This window comes from Balaenoptera borealis, assembly GCF_965194805.1.
Source record: "Balaenoptera borealis genome assembly, chromosome: 2".
NCBI lineage: Eukaryota > Metazoa > Chordata > Mammalia > Artiodactyla > Balaenopteridae > Balaenoptera > Balaenoptera borealis.
In genome coordinates this window covers 95,285,120-95,298,317 of record NC_138867.1, presented here as the reverse complement: position 1 = coordinate 95,298,317, position 13,198 = coordinate 95,285,120, and the positions used below count along the sequence as shown (strand labels likewise).

Genomic DNA, 13,198 nt, shown 5'->3' with positions numbered 1-13,198 from the left:
AATGACCTTGACTACTCCATTAGAGCAGGAAAAGTGAAATGCTGCTTTCCTGAGAACACACAAGCAGATTAAAGCAAGCAACCTACCCTGCTACCCAGTTCCAGGTTTTCAGTGATAAGGACCCACACCTGGGGGATTAGCAGAATTTAAGGCAAACCTTACTAAGAAGCTTAATAACTAAAAGTAAAATAAAAGTTCAAATGCTCATTAATTTATTTAGTTAATGAACTGTGCCTTCTTGAAGATAACCCAAAATAAAGATAGTTTCCTTGTAGAATAAATGACTAAATTTTGCTTTTAGATTCATGTAAAAATTTTAAGTGGAAAGGCTCCAAAATGATTACCATCAAATACTTCATATTTACTCCTGAAGGTATGGAAGGGAAGACTTAATAAGAAGAATCTAAAAAGCCTAAGTTAATAAATAGAATTACAAACATGTAAAATAAAATGAATTCCCAGGGTAAAAAAGCAAAAAATTCTGTGATATTTATACTTGGGTCTCTGACTGAACTAAAAGATCGTTTCTTCTTTCAAAAGAAAATCTTGTCAAGAGTTAGACATACAGCCACATGATGAAATACTATTCAGCAATTAACAATAATGCTTCTAGACCTTTGGGTTCTAGTCTGACACGTAGGAGCTTGGAAGTTTTCACTCCCATTCTCACACGAAAAAGGTGAAAGACTGAAAATCAACAACTCTTCTTAGATCCAGGGAAGGTCATTGGACAGATAACCACCCTGAAAACTAGAGCCACAAGCAGACACAGAAAACCAAAGCTTACCTGGCACAGAAACTGCTCAGAAACTCACTCTGAAGCCAGTGTCTGATAGGAACACTTCAAGGCTAATTGACTAATTGCTGGAGACTGAGCATGAACTAGCTTGAAAGATAAACACAACTCCAGGAGGCCTGAGCCTGGGGTGGGAGTGGCCAAACACGTTGGTGAGTTTCACCACCAGGAGCCCCACCAAGATCTTAGGGGAAAGATCACAGAAAAATTCCATCCTGCTTCCAGAAAGAAGGGAAAAATAACCATTTTACAATAAGCCCAGAGCAATTTGTTTCCCTGAACAAAAGGCTGCACTCATGACTATTTTACCAGAGTCTAATCAAGTGGGGAAAGGGCAATACCCAAATGTCCCCAAAGTCTGACTTGAAGGAAGGGAATTGCCTAACTCCAGCCCCCTCTAGCTTTCTTATATCACCTAAAGGGGGGAAAAAAGCACCTGAGAAGCATTTGTGAAGATCATAGCCCAGTGATCTGGGCTCACTAAAAGACTGAGACTTAATCATAGCATATAGAATGCTTCCCTCCCCCACACCTCACTACCACATCAATAGGGCTTCTGTATAATAACAGGGGATTACAATGGACCAGTTTACCTCAGTTCCTTTTACCCAATATCTTATGTCTGGCTTTCCAAAACAAAAAAACACAAAAACAAAAAACAAAAAAAAGAAGACATGCTAAAAGTAAAAAAAAAAAAAAAAAATTGAAGAGAAGCAGCAGCAAGCATCAACCAGACTCAGATATTATACATGTCAGAGATGTTGGAGTTCTCAGACGAGGATTTAAAATAATATAATTAAAATACTAAGGAATATGATGGAAAAAATAGACAACATGCAAGACACATTAACAGTACAAGGAGAGAGAGATGGAAGCTGTAAGAAAGAACCAAACAGAAATTCCAGAGGTTAAAAACAAAACAAAACAAAACACTGTAAGACTGGATAAGGCTGAAGCTTGAAGATATGTCAACAGAAACTTCCAAAACAGAAGACAGATAAGAATAAACACTGAGACATGATACTATACATAGATAATCCTAAAGATGCCACCAGAAAACTACTAGAGCTAATCAATGAATTTGGTAAAGTTGCAGGATACAAAATTAATGCACAGAAATCTCTTGCATTCCTATACACTAACAACGAAAGATCAGAAAGAGAAATTAAGGAAATACCCCCATTCACCACTGCAACAAAAAGAATGAAATACCTAGGAATAAAACTACCTAAGGAGATAAAAGACCTGTACTCAGAAAACTATAAGACACTGATGAAAGAAATCAAAGATGACACAAACAGATGGAGAGATATACCATGTTCTTGGATTGGAAGAATCAATATTGTGAAAATGACTACAGTACCCAAAGCAATCTACAGATTCAATGCAATCCCTATCAAATTACCAATGGCATTTTTTATAGAACTAGAACAAAAAATCTTAAAATTTGTATGGAGACACAAAAGACTCTGAGTAGCCAAAGCAATCTTGAGGGAAAAAAACGGAGCTGGAGGTATCAGACTCCCTGACTTCATACTATACTACAAATCTACAGTAATCAAGACAATATGGTACTGGCACAAAAGGAGAAATATAGATCAATGGAACAGGATAGAAAGCCCAGAGATAAACCCACATACCTATGGTCAACTAATCTATGACGAAGGAGGCAAGGATATACAATGGAGAAAAGACAGTCTCTTCAATAAGTGGTGCTGGGAAAACTGGACAGCTACATGTAAAAGAATGAAATTAGAACCCTCCCTAACACCATACACAAAAATAAACTCAAAATGGATTAAAGACCTAAATGTAAGACCGGACACTATAAAACTCTTAGAGGAAAACAAAGGCAGAACACTCTTTGACATAAATCACAGCAAGACCTTTTTTGACCCACCTCCTAGAGTAATGGAAATAAAACCAAAAATAAACAAATGGGACCTAATGAAACTTAAAAGCTTTTGCACAGCAAAGGAAACCATAAACAAGACGAAAAGACAACCCTCAGAATGGGAGAGAATATTTGCAAACGAATTAACAGACAAAGCATTAATCTCCAAAATATATAAGAAGCTCATGCAGCTCAATATTCAAAAAACAAATCCAATCCAAAAATGGGCAGAAGACCTAAATAGACATTTCTCCAAAGAAGACATACAGATGGCCAAGAGGCACATGAAAAGCTGCTCAACATCACTAATTATTAGAAAAATGCAAATCAAAACTACTAATGAGGTTTTGATTTGTGAGGTACCACCTCACACTGGTTAGAATGGCCATCATCAGAAAATCTACCAACAACAAATGCTGGAGAGGGTGTGGAGAAAAGGGAACCCTCTTGCACTGTTGGTGGGAATGTAAATTGATACAGCCACTATGGAGAACAGTATGAAGGTTCCTTAAAAAACTAAAAATAGAATTACCATATGATCCAGCAATCCCACTACTGGGCATATACCCAGAGAAAACCATAATTCAAAAAGACACATGCACCTCAGTGTGCATTGCAGCACTATTTACAATAGCCAGGTCACAGAAGCAACGTAAATGCCCACTGACAGACAAATGGATAAAGAAAATGTGGTACATAAATACAATGGAATATTACTCAGCCATAAAAAGGAAAGAAATTGGGTCATTTGTAGAGACGTGGATGGACCTCAAGACTGTCATACAGAGTGAAGTAAGTCAGAAAGAGAAAAACAAGTATCGTATATTAATGCATATATGTGGAATCTAGAAAAATGGTACAGATGAACTGGTTTGCAAGGCAGAAATAGAGACACAGATGTAGAGAACAAACGTATGGACACCAAGAGGGGAAGGGGGGGCGGTGGTGGTGGTGGGATGAATTGGGAGACTGGGATTGACATGTATACACTAATATGTATAAAATAGATAACTAATAAGAACCTGCTGTATAAAAAAATAAAATAAAATTCAAAAAACAAAAAGAAAAAGAAAAAGAAAACAAAACAAAAAGAATAAACACTGAAAAAAATAAAACAGAATGTTCAAGAACTATGGTACAACTATAAATGGAATAACATACATGTAATGGGACTACCAGAAGGAGAAGAGGGAAAGGAAAAGGAGAAACATCTGAAGCAACTATGACTGAGAATTTCCGAAAATTAATGTCAGACACTAATCAACAGATCCAGAAAGCTCAGAGAACATTCAGCAGGATAAGTGCCAAAAAATCAACACCTAGGGACATCATATTCAAACTACAGAAAATCAATGATAAAGAAAAATCTTGAAAAAAAGGCTTAGAAATAAAAAAAGTTACCTATAGAGGGGAAAGAATAAGAGGTACACCAGATTTCTCAGAAATCATACAAGCAAGAAGAGAGAGGATTGAAACATTTAAAGTCTTGAGAGGAAAAAAACCCACCAGCCTAGAATTCTATATCCAGAGAAACCATCCTTCAAAAGTGAAGGAGAAATAAAGACTTTCTCAGACCAACAAAAATTGAGGGAATTTGTTGTCAGTGATCTTGCAAGAAATGTTAGAAGTTTTCCAGAGAGAAGGAAAATGATACAGATTAGAAACTTGTATGTATTTAAAGAAAAAAAGCATTAGAGAAGGAATAAGTGAAGGTAAATTAAAAAAAAATTTTTTTTCTTATTCTTTATTGATCTAACAGACAATAGTTTTGTTAAAATAATAACAGCAACAATGTATATGGTCATTATATATTATGGATAAATGAAATAAATGACAGCAATGATATAAGAGATGGGAGGAAAGAATTAAGAATACTTTGTTATAACAGACTCGCACCACCCAGTGAAGCGATACAGAGGCATGCTGGAGAGATATTGCTGGTTCAGTTCCAGACCATTGCAATAAAGTGAATATTACAAAAAAGCAAGTCACACGAATTTTTTTGTTTCCCAGGGCATGTAAAAGTTATGTTTTCTCTATACTGTAGTCTATGAAGTGTGCAATAGCATTATGTTTATAAAACAATGCACATACCTTAATTTAAAAATACATTGTTCTAAAAAATGCTGTCATCTGAGATTTTAGTGTATGATAGTAGTAACATCAAAGATCACTGATCATAGATCACCATAACAAATAACAGTAAAAAAGTTTGAAATATTGTGATAATTATCAAAATGTGAGACATAGACATGAAGTGAGCAAATGCTGTTGGACAAATGGCGCCAAAAGACTTGCTTGACACAGGGTTACTGCAAATCTTCAATTTGTAAAAAATGCAGTATCTGTGAAGTCCACTAAAGTAAAGCACAATAAAACAAGGTATGATGTAGTGTTATTTGAAAGTGGACTTGGATTCGTTGTAAATGTCTACTGCAAACTCTAGGACAACCACTGGGGGGAAAAATATATAATTGATAGGCTAAGAAAGGAAAGAAAGTGGAATTATATAAAATGCTCAATTAAAACCAAAGAAGGCAAAAAGAGTGAAAGACAAAAAAAAGAGAAGGAATAAGAGCAATGAATAGAAAACAACAACAAATATGGTAGCTATTAATCCAACTATATTAATAATCACTTTAAATGTCAATGGTCAAAATACACCAATTAAAACACAGAGACTGTCAGAATGGATGAAAAACCAAGAGCAAACTATATGTTGTCCACAAGAAACCCACTTTAAAAATGAAGATACATATGAATTAAAAGTAAGAAGATAGAGAAAGATATATCATGGCAACACTAATCAAAAGAAAGCCAGAGTATCTATATTTCAGACACAGCAGACTTCAGAGCAAGGAAAATTATCAGGAATAAAAAGGGGGTTATTATATAATGATAAAAGAGCCAATTTTCAAAGAAGACATAAAAATCCTTAATGTGTATTGGCCTAACCATGGAGCATCAAAATATGTGAATCAAAATCTGGTAAATATGCAGAAGAAATAGGTAAATCCACTATTACAGGTGGAGACTTCAACACTTTGTTATTAGTCACTGAAAGATGCAGCAGGCAGAAATTAGTAAGGATGTAGTTGAACTGAACAGCGTGATCAATCAGCTGGATCTAATTGGCATTTATAGAATACTTTACACGATAACAGCAGAATACCCATTCTTCTCAAGATCACAGAATATTCACTAAGACAGACCACATTCTAGACCATTAAACACACCTTAAAAATCATACTATAGACGTTCTCAGAGCACAGTGAAATTAAACCGGAAATCAATAACAGAAAGATAGCTGGAAAATTCCAAATATTTGCAGATTAAACAACATACTTCAAAATAGCACAAAGGTCCTAGAACAAGTCTCAAGAGAAACTAAAAAAGTATTTTGAACTAAATGCAAATGAAATCACTACTTATCTTAATTTGTAGGGTGAAGTGAAAGCAGTGTTTAGAGGGAAATTTATAGCACTAAATGCTTATATTAGAAAAGAATAAAGATCTAAAAAAATAATCTAAGCCCCGACCCTAGGGTACTAGAGAAAGAAGGGCAAATTAAGTCCAAAGTAAGCAGAAGGATAGTAATAATGAAAATCAAAGAAATTAATAAAATTGAAAATAAGAAATCAATAGAGAAAAATCAACAAAAACAAAAGCCTGTTCTATGAAAAGATCAATAAATTGATAAATTTCAAGCTAGGTTAATGAAAAAGAGAGAGAAAACAAAAGTTACTAATATCAGAAATGAAAAAGGAGTCATCAATACTGATCCCATGGGTATTTAAAGGATTATAAAGGAAATAATAAACAACACTATGCCCACAAATTTGATAACTTAGATGAAATGGACCAATTTCTTAAAAGATATAATCTACCAAAACTCACAGAAGGAAAAAAAAAAAGATAATCTGAAAAGGCCTATTATTGATTAAATAAATTGAATAAATAATTAATAACTTTCAAAATAGAAAACATCAGGTCCAGATGGGTTTGCAGATGAATTTTACCAAACATTATAAGGAAGAAATTATACCAATACTCTACAATCTTGTCTAGAGGCAGAAGCAGAGGAAATATTTCCTAACTCATTCTATGAGGCCAAAATTACCCTAATAACAAAACCAAAGACATTTCAAGAAAGTAAAACTATAGACCAATATCTCTCAAGAATGTAGATGCAAAGATTCTCAACAAAATGATAACATATCAAATCCAACAATGTATAAAAAGAATTACATACCATGACTAAATGATATTTATTTCAGGTATACAGGGCTGGTTCAACATTTGAAACCACATCAACAGGCTAAAGAAGCAAAATTAAATGATATTATAAAAAGATGAAGAAAAAACACTTGTCAAAATCCACCACCCATTCATGGTAAAAACTCTCAGCAAACTAGGAATAGAGAGGAACTTCCTCAACTTAGTAACTAAAATCTACTAAAGCCCTATGGCTGAAATCACACATAATGGTGAGAAATTAGGTACTTTCCTGCTAAGATCAGGAACATGGCAAGTATGTCCCTTCTTACCATTCCTATTCAACGTTGTACTAGGAATTTTAGTTAATGTAATAAGATAAGAAAAAGAAACAAATGGTGTGCAGACTGGGAAGGAAGAAATAAAACTGTCTTTGTTCATATGTGACATGATTTTATATGTAGTAAACCTCCAAAAACAAAGAAAACTCCTAAACTAATAAGCAATTATAGCAAGATTGTAGTATACAAGGTTAACATACAAAAGTCAATTGCTTTCCTATATACATGCAATAAACAATTGGATTTGAAATTAAAAACACAAACCATCTACATAAGCACTCCCCAAAATGAAATACTTAGGTACAAATCTAGCAAAATATGTATGGGAACTGTATGATGGAAATTACAAAACTCTGATGAAAGAAACCAAAGAAAAGCTAAATAAGTGGAGAGATTTTCAATTTTCATGGATAGGAAAACAGAATATTGTTGAGATGTCAGTTCTTCCCAATGTGATCTATAGATTTAATACATTCTCAATCAAAATCACAGCAAGTTATTTCATGAATATCTATGAAAAGACAAAAGACCCAGAATAGCCAATATAACATTGAAGGAGAAGAAAAAACTTGGAAGAATGACACTACTTGATTTTGGGACTTACTATAAAGCTACAGTAATCAAGACATGTGGTATTGGTGAAAGATTAGATAAACAGATCAAGGGAACAGCATAGTGAGGCCATAAAACAGACCCACACAAATAGTCAGCTGACTTTTGACAATGGAACAAAGGCAAATCAGTGGAGAAAAGATAGTCTTTCAATAAATGGTACTGGCACAACTGAATATACATATGCAAAAAAAAAAGATGAATATAGACCCTGACCTTACACCTTTCATGAAAAATAACTCAAAATGGATTGTAGCCCTCCATGTAAAATGCAAAACTTTAACACTTCTAGAAGATATCACAGAAGAAAATCTAGGTGATCTTGGGCTTGGCAATGAACTTTTGTAGTCAACTCTAAAGGCACGCTCCATTAAAGAAAACACTGATAAATTGGACTTCGTTAGAATTAAAAATCACTGCTTTGCTAAAGACACTGTTAAAAGAATGAAAATATCAATATAAGCCACAGACTGGGAGAAAATATTTGCAAAACACACATTTGGTAAAGGTCTGGCACATAAAATATACAAAGAACTCTTAAAACTCAACAATATGAAAATTAAATTAAAAATGGGTAAAATATCTGAACAGACACCCCTTCAGAAAAGACATACAGATGGAAAATAAGCATATGAAAAGATGCACAACATCATGTCATTAGAAACTGTAAATTAAAACAAGATACTACTGTACATCTATAAGAATGGCTAGAATTCAAAACACTGACAACACTAAAATGCTGGGGAGGATGTAGAGCAAAGGAGCTCTCATTAGTTACTGGGAGGAATGCAAAATGGTATGGACACTTTGGAAGGTAGTTTCTTACAACTCTAAACATACCTTTATCATAGGATCCATCAATCGCACTCCCAGGTATTTACTCAAATGAGTTGAAAGTTATGTCCACACAAAACTTGCATACAAAATATCTATAAAAGCTTTATTTATAATTGCCAAAACTTGGAAGCAACCAACATTTCCTTTAATAGGTGAATAGATAAACAAATTGTGGTACATCCAGACAGTGCTAAAAAAAAATAACTATAAAGTCATTAAAAGACATGGAGGAGCCTTAATGCATATTGCTAAATGAAAGAAGCCAATCTTAAAAGGCTACATATTGTATGATTCCAACTATATTACACTGAAGAAAAGAATAGGCAAAACTGGGAAGACAGTAAGAAAGATCAATGGTTGCCATGGGTTTGGGGTAGGAAGGGAGGAATGGATAGGTGGGAATGAATAGGTAGAGCACAGGGAATTTTTAGGGTAGTGAAACTACTCTGTATGCTATTGTAATGGTAGACACATGTCATTATACATTTTTTCAAACTCAGAGAATGTACAACACCAAGAGTGAACTCTTATGTAAATTATGGACTTTGCTTGATAGTGATGTGTCAATGAAGGTTCATCACCTGTAAAAAGGATACCACTTTGGTGCTGGATGTTGATGGTGGGGAAGGCTATGTGTGGGGAGTTGAGGGGGTATGTGGGAATTCTATTTTCTTCTCAATTTTGCTGTGCATCTAAAACTACTCTAAAAAATGAAGTCTATTAAATATTAAAACATGCTTCTATATCACAACTGTAATAGTATAATGTTAAAAACGTACAATATTATATATAGTATGACCTCAATTGAGTGAAAGGCATTATGTTAAACACTAGGAAAAAGTGATGAAGAGAACGGATTACAGTCCCTACAGCCAAAGAGCTCACAGTCTGGTGAGAAAGACAATCATCAAAACAAAAGGTCATGCAAATAAATATGTGGTTGCAAAATATAACAACTATTTTCAAGAAATGTCCCAGGAGCCCACCATGGGCCTAATTTAGATAGGAAATGGGAGTAGCATGGTACTAAATGCCAGGCAATGTGACTTTGAGGAAGTGACATTAAGACTGGGACCTAAAAGAGGAGTAGGGATTAACCTTGTGAAGAGATGGATGAAAGAACAAGTATGAGGATGTTTGCTCCCAGAATGGCATAGGTGCCCGTCACTGGGGGAAGATAAGTATGGTAAACACATGTAATGGAGTGCTACCCAGAGCTAGCATGAATAAGCTAGATTTGCAAACAGCAACATAGATGGATCCCAAAACAGTGTTGGGAAGGAAAAAGAAACTGAATGAGATTTATCACACAATACAATTAATGAAACTTAAAAGCACATGCACTCACAGAAAACACAATGCATCTTTCAAAGATGGACGTATCTCTAAACACATACTTAATAAAACTGAATGGCTATTTTTGTGGGAAAGGGAAAGGGGAGACTAGGCATGGGATCTGAAGACAAAAAATAATAATAAAATAAAACTAATAAAGACTAATATATATGGAATGAATAGCGGAGTATGACAGACTCAATTCTGCAAGTGAAGTACAGAACAAGAAATGAAGACATTGGAAGGGGAATATGCTGGTAGAGGAAACAGCACATTCCAAAACACCAAGACAAGAAAAGTCTTGGCTTTTTGAGAGCCCAAACAAAAGACTTGTGTGGTATTTGGAGCAACGAGAGGGGCAGAGGAGGACAGAGTGGTTAAAGATGCAGTTATGGGGGAAGCACAGGCCAGGCTAGTGTGTCCTCAAGACTTTATCAGGGGCTTTGGATTACATCCTGGTTACAGAGTCTTGAGAAGTGAAAAGCCAATAAACAGAATGAAATTAAAAAAAAAAAATTAGGAAAGACAGAGTATTAACACTGACTACATCTGGATGAAATTATTTTAGGTGATCTTGTAAAAATTTTACCTGTGTTTTAAAAATACTTTTAAAATAAATACTTGTATAGATAGAAAAGCAGGTTATTTTGAAAACATGTTTTTCGAAAGTGTTCAAAACTAATATTTTTATAGGTTCAAGGAACAGAATTAGAATTATGCTTCAGGAGATATCAACTATTCCATAGTATAACAACATACTGCAAATACATCTGAAAGAGCTAATATTTCCCTTTAAAGGGTGTAGTGGATTCATTTAATGCTTGTTCCTTTAAAGCATTTATTACTTTTTATATTTGTTATTAAAACATTCTTTCATTATTCTAATGAGAAAATCCTCATAAAAATGAGACTGAAATGAAAAACCACAGTCTAACAAAATTACTTTGTAAAATTGAGAATGAATATAGATAAGAGCTATCATCTTTTCATTGAATAAATATGAAAGATATAAAGAAACAGAAGAGGGAATAATCATTGAGCAGCCCTTAAATGCACTGAAATAAATACAGTTTACTCCCAACTTGTGACAGAATTAGGCCTGAGGCATTACATTCCGCTCTTCCTTATCTTCTCATGCATATATGGCCCTTTCATAAGAGCAAATGCCCATTACAATGCATTCCAATTTCACAAGGGACAAAGGCACATACAATTTAGGTCTGAAATAGCACTTTTAAATTAACGCTACTGATCAAAAGCAAAACAGAACTTTCCCTACTAGACATCATGATGTAGTCACAAAATGGAATAGTATACAGTAAAGAAAACAAACTACAGATATATGCATTAATATGAATGAATAAACAATCTATAATAGGAAAAAAAAATGAATGCTACTAATTTATTTATACACGTCTATGATGGATTCACTCTGTTACGATGCAATGCTAAGTAGGGCAAAAGGCACCATTAAAAAATTAAGCACAATAAAACACTTAAGTGTTCAAAGACCTATAGGTGATTTAGTTTATTCCTCACCTTATTAATAAGGCTGTCTCATAGCATCCAAACCAATCTCCAAAACTTTTTCAAGAAAGAGGCTTTCTTTATCTGGGGAAGACACCTATATTAAAAGCTATGAGGAAATATTCCAGGAGAAATCAGCACACAAGAGGAATAGTCTTCTCTATATAGTGCATTTATCACCAGCTGGAGTAAAGCAGCTTCAGAGAATAGAATCTATAAACCCTGAGACCAACATTAATATTATTCAGGTTTTAATGAACAAGAGTGGGATTAGTTTGGTGGGAATTTATAAGCCAGAAAAATACCCACAGAGCCACTTGAGCTGTTGTCCTCCTCTGTAATTCCCCATCCCCACCTATTGGCCAATTCTCACATTGGCCAATCCCCCTCCTCCTCCACCAGCCCTATTTAATGACTCTCCTCTTCTTTCTCCCCTGTAGCCTGAGCACTCCCACTGCACCCACATGTCAATTTTTTTGATATTGTTAATTGGAAAATCTTTCCAAGAAATGGCAAGATTTCTAAAGTACCTGGCGAGCAGAAAGGAGAGACCTTGGTGAGGCAGAAGTCAGAGAAGTTCCAGGCCAAGTTTGCTCTGGGAAAAGGTATAGGGTAAGAAGAGAACAGTAAGGGAAACAGGTGTGTGCAGTGGCAGGACAGAGATGACTTCAGTATCTTTAAGGTCATAGGCAACAGGTATGTTCCCACGTGGTTTATTTGGAAAGAATCATTAAAATGTCTATGAAATGTGAAACTGTCCTTTCCTTTTAAGAGCCTTATAGTGCTTCAACCCATGGAAAGATTCAGAACTTAATTTTATGTACTTCCATTAGAAAATCTGCCTACAAACTGAGGGAAAAGATTGGAAAGGTAAAACTATAACCTTAAAAAGCACCTACTAGACATGATGTGAAATGAACAATTCAGGTGATTTTCCTCCCTTCTCAATATGAAACGATTCAATACATGAGTCAAAAAAAATTCTCATTTGGGTGCTATTCTTCATCCCATAACAGCACTGAAAAGTGCTACCATGTTTTAAAAACTTAGTTCAAATAACCATTGATATTCCAGGTATTCACATTTGGCAGAAATTTTAGGAATAAGTAAGATGGGGCAGAAAGTCAGAGGAGAGGGCCAAAAAGACATCAATAAATTCTTTCAAACATTTAAAGAATTAATAATAATTATTCATAAACAGTCCTGAAAAAGAGGAGGGAATATTTCATAATTCATTCTATTGGCTAGTATTCACCTGATACTAAAATCAGTAATAAACATCACAAGAAAAAACTATAGACCGATATCTCTTGTGAATTTGGATGCAAAAATTATCAAAAAATACTGGCAAACCAAACCTAGCAATATATAAAAATAATTATACAGCATAACCAAGTGGGATTTATCCCAGTAACACAAGGTTGGTGTAACATCCAAAACTCAATTAATGTATACTATACTGGCAGAATAAAAAACAAAATCACCTGATCATCTCAATAGACAAGAAAGTATTCGACAAGGTCTAACACCCTTTCATGATAAAAATGCTCACCAAAGTAAGAATGTAAGGGAACTTCCTCAATCTGAAAAAGGCCTAAAATCTAATCTATGAAAAACCCTCAGCTAACATCACACTTAGTG

The 13,198-nt window shown here is 34.5% G+C and overlaps 1 protein-coding gene across 7 annotated transcripts in view; it reads right to left on the bottom strand.

Moving 5' to 3' along the window:
• The window catches only part of KCNN2 (potassium calcium-activated channel subfamily N member 2), a 333,031-nt gene that overhangs the window by 87,115 nt on the left and 232,718 nt on the right, over positions 1–13,198 (bottom strand). Inside the window, exon 1 of one of the 7 annotated variants that reach the window (XM_082376213.1) lies at positions 788–2,220. The exons of 5 other annotated variants lie outside the window; for them this stretch is intronic. The gene's annotated coding sequence lies outside the window, so the exon portion shown is untranslated. Of the gene's footprint in view, positions 1–787; positions 2,221–13,198 lie in introns of those variants that run through there. One more of the 7 variants, XM_082376212.1, reaches the window with a different exon arrangement.